We start from the raw sequence: 6,601 nt of genomic DNA, 5'->3' as shown, positions 1-6,601 counted from the left end.
CCGCACAATGTATGTTAGAAGGTCGACGGAAAATAAGAGGTACGAGTTTAGTTCACAAGATTGGTTTTGGGGGTGTAAGTTAAATATTTTGGAATAGATTTTGGGTTTAGTTGATAAATGGGTGGTAAGGTGCCTTTAGTTAGTGTGACTATTGTTTATTCCTCTATCAGCTTAAATTTAATTTCAAGGCATATGTTTCTGTTTCCATCTACCTTGTTTATTTCCAAAGGATATGTTTTGCCGAAGATATGTTTTTCCCACTACGATAACAATAGGAAACCCTTTGGATAGAAGCCATTCTAGTGAGGGATAGATATATCTTCTATATGGTTTGATCTTCATATTACTCCAACAAGGAGCCACTGCTGTGGCAGTAGTCCCTGCAGTGGCCGGGGTCTGCAGGGACAACACAAATCGATTTCATCAAGCGTAGGGTTTCTTATTGAAAAGAAGTGGGGTTGCTTAGTGAAAAGAAGTGGTGACCATTTTTGGAAATCATGCACAAAAGGATATAGCACCCATTTTTTGAAAATTGAAAATTATACTATTATAACATCACAGCAACTCAGAACTAGCAACGCAGGAAAATCCAAGTCCAAGTGAGATCTGCACGAGCCGAGCTCACTCTCACCATCGGGTAGCATAGGTCTTGAAACTGTTGATACACAAACTAAAGAGCACATTTTAATGATTGAGATCACAGAAAAAGTCAAGAGTGAAACCCTGGTCAACATAATATGTGCCTAAAAATACAGAAAAAGTCAAGAGTGAAACCCTGGTCAACATAATATGTGCCTAAAAATACATTATTCATTAAAGTTCTTAAATGTCTAGTAGAAATCAAGTAACCAGTTGGTAAATAACAGTCATGAAGTGCTATCGATTTCATCAACCGACAAGAGCTATTGAACAATGTGAGGTTAAAAAATAAAACCAAATGGACCTTTTATTAGGCGTCTTCAAACCATAAGTGAGAAGGAAGAGCAAATAAATTTATAACAGGAAACCTATCATGAAACACTCCTTTACACACACAGCCAAAGTATCACGAAATAACTGTCAACAATCATATTTATCAGGAGTCGGTTTCTTGTTGGTGCTAGTAGTAATGAAAAGCATAATTACTGAGAACACATAGTATAATTGTTCACTGGGTTATAAAACCCCTTTTTTCCAACTGTGTAGACTTCAAGTGAAGATGATTGTTTCGAACAAAATATATATATTAAAACAATACGTTTTTGCAATGCACAGGAATATTAATATTGTCACGAAACTAGAATGCGAATTCAATTAAAGAAGGCGTGGTTCTGAAGATCCCACACCAGTTGGTGCAACCTATCTAATTGACATAGCTAAAGTAGGCAGATGATAAGTTTAAGAAGAGAAGGTTCCTCTGGCATATTGCTAGAGAAGTGAAACTAGAATGCGAATTCAATTAAAGAAGGCGTGGTTTTGAAGATTCCACACCAGTTGGTCCAACCTGTCTAACTGACATAGCTAAAGTAGGCAGATGATAAGTTGAAGAAGAGAAGGTTCCTCTGGCATATTTCCAGAGAAGTGAAGTGGTTCCAGTTGATATCAAAAACCTGACTTCTGACATTAAACATAAGAACAAAGTTTCAACCTGCCTTCGTCGAAGAAACTTGGTATGTTCCCTGAAAGATCTTGCTGCCTGCATGGTGCATAATATGTATTAGTTATGATAGATAGTCATATGCTTTTTGACATTAAACAGAAGAACAACTCAGCAACAACTTAGAAAATGAAACCGAGGCATAAATACTTGGATTGGGCTGAAAATCTAATATGTATTATTTACAAATTATTGTTATACATATTTATATAATTAATAAAAAAAATATAATTAAATATAGCTAATTATAATTAATCATATAAAATCATAGTTAACTGTTATTCAATTACAATTAGAAATAATATATAACAGGTAACTGTGATTTAAGATATTGTCAGGTATGAAACCCTAGGAACCATTATAAAAATTACAAATAGCCATAATATTGTCATAAATACAACAATCGTGATTTGTGGTCAAATTATGAATCAACAGTATGAGAGATTACCATTGGTACAGTTTGTGTGTACACAACATCGAAAATGGAAATATATATATATATATATATATATATATATATATATATATATGGAAATTGAAAAACATAAACGCTATATTATATCGGAAGTCCTATATATAAGTTTCTGGCATGAAGTAGCTTTTGAACATTAATATCTTAAAGCTACACTGAAAAAAGCTTTACTTTCAGTGAAAAAGGATATGAATATCAAGACGGATACAGTGATTATCTAACGAGTTACCTTTTGATGCACAGGAATGACATCTCATAATTGATTGTTTAAACCAAGAGCAAGAGATATTCTTCAGTTACCATTTAAGAATATGTTGAAATAAGGACAACCTTGCTATTGTCCACAGATACCAAATGTAATTTCTGATAAAAATATGCAGAAAGTGCAGGTTTGGAGAAAGGAAAAGCAATGGAGAAAGGAAAAGCAACTGACCTCTAACGAAGACCCATTCTGTTTCGCTAAACTAAACCGTACAACAAAGCTTCAATTTGCCTTTGCCGAACAAACTTGCTATCTTCCTTGAAAGATCTTGCTTCTTGGATGGCGTTGAAAATTCAATGTGTAATTCGTTACAAAAATTCCAGTTCGAAGTAAAACATATAGTTCAATATTGTTAAGATATTTTAAATGGTTATTACCTGATGTTGCTCTGGCTCATGCCCATTGCAAGAGACTTATGTCTCAATAACATTTATTGCCCAGTCTTTAGACTGGGCAATAATATTGGATCACATCTGTTTAATAGCATGCAAAAAATTTAAGCAAATTGTACAGTTAACAATAAACGGAAACATAGGTAAAATAATACCAAATGCAATACAAACCTCTGCAGTGCTGATCCCTCCTTTCATGGCTCCACGTTTGAGCTTCATTTGAGCTTCTTCTGACATGGGAGCGTCATCCAAACTCATTTTCCTACCAGATAATTAACTACCTATTACTCTGGGATCGCCCTTTTCACTCGTTGATATCTCTATTCTATTCCGAACAATCTGCAATATGATGTGCTCCATTGAGACAACGATGTATATATATATATATAGGTTCCTCTGGTACTCTGAGGTATGTTCTGTTGGATAAGCTTTAGTATTCGAACGACATGCAGCATGACACGTATTATATAACGTGTCCATTTCATATATGGATACTTGTTTATCCACCACGTTTCACTCTGAAAGAAATATTCATGTTCGAAGGGTACAATCACATAAAACTATTTAATTAAAAATTATTGAATAATTTATAAGTGTATTTTTTTAAAAAACAAAATATTAAAATAAATTTTTAAATGTACACTTTATTAATGTCAGTGGAACTTTCCAATTTTACATCAAAATTCCATAAATAGATATTTATGGTTAATTCTGTGTAAAATTTGAAGTTCTATTTGAACAACTGAGAAATGATTTGCTCGATTAATCTACATGTTTAGACGATAGCTTTGTAAATTTTAAAAATATTTTAGAATTTAATGAAAAATAAGAAGATCAATTGTTTGACAATTGGTTTAATTTTAAAAATACATATAATCTTTTAAACTAAAATAAACATTAAAAAGTAAAATAATCTATCAATTTCAAACTCAAAATGTAGTATGTTTAATCTAGATGTAATGTAGACCACCGTGGATGCCTTTGCATATGCAAACAACTGGCACTTGCAGGATGCAGGACACTACATGCATGACACGGAGAACACGTAGCAAAAACTTAGGACAAACTAGGTGGTGCTTTTGATAAAATGTTTAGCTCGACAATATGAGGAAACATTGGATAACAAAAACTTTTTATCTCTGAAAACTTTTGATATCTTATTTTTACCCCAAACATAATGTCTTGAAAGCTACGAAGCGCACAATAAGACCCCCAACTTTCTTGTCCAATAAAAAATTACATAATAAATTTTATATTATTTTCTAATATGAAAACTTTGGTTAAAGTTGTGATGCACAACAATATTTTTTGGTCAAACAAGAGATTAATACGCGGTCAATGCACAATCGATCCCTAAGACTCCCAGACATGGACTAATAAGTCAATGGTTGACTAAGGTAAAACAAATGAGTTACAAATTCATCATCATTTCGAAAAAATTAGTGGGTTAATTTACCATGATTTAAAAAAAATGGAAAGTAAGGATATAGAAATAGAGTTATTTTACTACAACAACAATTTTAAGGTGGGGTGTCAATATGGTTTAAAAAATGAAGGGATTTTATTGGAAAAAATGAATTTTATAGGAAAAAAGGTTTCAGGATTCAAAGTTGGTATGGGGAATTTTTGAGTGCTTGTTAGAGATAGTTAAACATTTATTAGGTCTTGGGTGTCTAGAGGTAAGGTGTTACGCGGATAGTTTTGTAATGTTAAATTGTAAGGGAATATTTTAGTAGGTCGTGGCAATGAGCTTGAGCTTATGGTTTCAAAATCATCTTTGTGGAGAGGAGCTTCTGGTTTCAAAATCATGTTGGTGGAGAGGTGAGTCTGTATCACTGGATGTACAAACTAATCACGATGTTTAACATTTGGTCAAGTTCATTTTGGGAATATTTGAGTTGTCACATTGTTTATCTAACTAATATGTGAAGTGGAGGTTGGACTTAGGATGTATAAACTAATCACAATGTTTAACATTTTGTCAAGTTCATTTTGGGAATATTTGAGTTGTCACATTGGTTGTTTAACTAATATGTGAAGTGGAGGTTGGACTTAAAGGATGTAGAGATGGAAACTACATACGATACTATATGCTTGGCTAATTAATGTTTAACTAGAAAGAAGCTAGTAGTGCTATATTCAATGGATCATAGGAATAAAGAATTGCACTTCCAAGATATTAGAGAGAAGAGATGATGTAACAACAATTTATAAAGGGTTGGATGACAATTAAAGTGTGTAGGCTCAATTGAGGAGTGGTATATGGGAACATGGTAAGAAGCATGTTGAAGGGAAGAAAGCATGTTGAAGGGAAGAAAATTGTCTAATGAGTATTGGGCAGAAGCAGTTGCATGTGCTATTTATGTGATCAACAGATCTCCTACAAAGAGTGTGATGAACATAGTACCAGAAGAAGCATGGTCAAGTATGTCTTGTAGCGTATCTCATCTCACATTATTTGGATGTGTGGCTTATGCACATGTGCCTAAGGAGCGAAGAGGAAAATTAGATGATAAAAGTGAAAAATGTATATTCACTGGTTATAGTGAGCAATCAAAAGCTTACAAATTGTATAACCCTGTCACAAATAAGACCCATTATTAGAAAAGATGTTGTGTTCAAGGAACGAGAGTCATGGAATGAATTTTTAGACAAAACAGTTGATGCACAAGTGCCACTCATGGAAGAAGATGATGTAACAGAAAATGAGTAGCAAGAATCGTAGGTGAAGATGTCAGTAGAGACACACAAACAAGGACTCCAAGTTTTTCAGAGTAGCATGGATCTTTAAGCAGATCAACAGATCAAGATTCTCCTAGCAATCAACCAGGTGATGAATCAAGCAATGGTAAGAGAGAGATGAGAAGTTTGAAAGGTATTTATGATGATTTGGATGTTAGTTCAAATTTTGCATCGTTGTCATTCCAACCTTCTTTGTTTGAAGAAGCAATTAGAGATGAAAATTGGGTGCATGCCATGGATGAAGAAATTGAATCTATTGAAAAGAATGATACATGCGATTTGGTTGATTTACCAAAGGACAAAAGCCTCATTGATGTGAAGTGGGTGTACAAGACAAAGTTGAATGAGAAATGTGAAATTGAAAAATTTAAAGCTAGACTTGTAGCAAAAGGATTCTCGCAACAACCAAGAATAGATTTTGGAGAAAAATTTGATCCAATATCCATATTGGATACTGCAAGAGCAGGTCTAGCCAAAGCAGCTCAGAACAAGTGGAAAGTATATCAAATGGACTTGAAATCAGCCTTCTTGAATGGAATTCTAAAAGAAGAAATTTATGTGCAACAACATCCAGGATATGAAGTTGAAAGTAACGAAGACAAATTTTATAGTTTGAAGAAACCACTTTATGGACTGAAGCAAACGACTAGAGGTTGGTATAGCAGAATCAACAACTACATGATCAAGAATGGATTTTGCAGAAGCAAAATTGAACCTACCTTGTACTTGAAGGTAAATGAGCATGGACATATTTTGATTGTTTGCTTATATGTTGATGACATGATTTTTACAGGTGATTTTGAGATAGATGAATTTAAAGCAGCCATGATGAAATAATTTCAGATGACATATCTTTGTCTCATGAAATATTTTCTTGGCATAGAAGTTGAGAAATCTGAAAAATGAATTTTTATTTGTCAAAATAAATATGCCAAAGATTTATTGAAAAGATTCAGGATGGAAAATTGCAAACCTGTCCCTACACCAGTTGCAATAGGTACACAGTTATGCAAGGATGATGAAGGATCATATGTCAATCCAACTTTATTCAAAATATTGGTTGGTAGCCTCATGTATCTCACAGCTACAAAAATAGT

Source organism: Pinus tabuliformis, chromosome X, assembly GCF_031772625.1.
Source record: "Pinus tabuliformis cultivar Carrire ecotype Pingquan chromosome X, CPIR1, whole genome shotgun sequence".
In the NCBI taxonomy this organism is placed as follows: Eukaryota; Viridiplantae; Streptophyta; class Pinopsida; order Pinales; family Pinaceae; genus Pinus; species Pinus tabuliformis.
The sequence above is the reverse complement of the archived record's forward strand: the minus strand, read 5'-3'. Positions refer to the sequence as shown.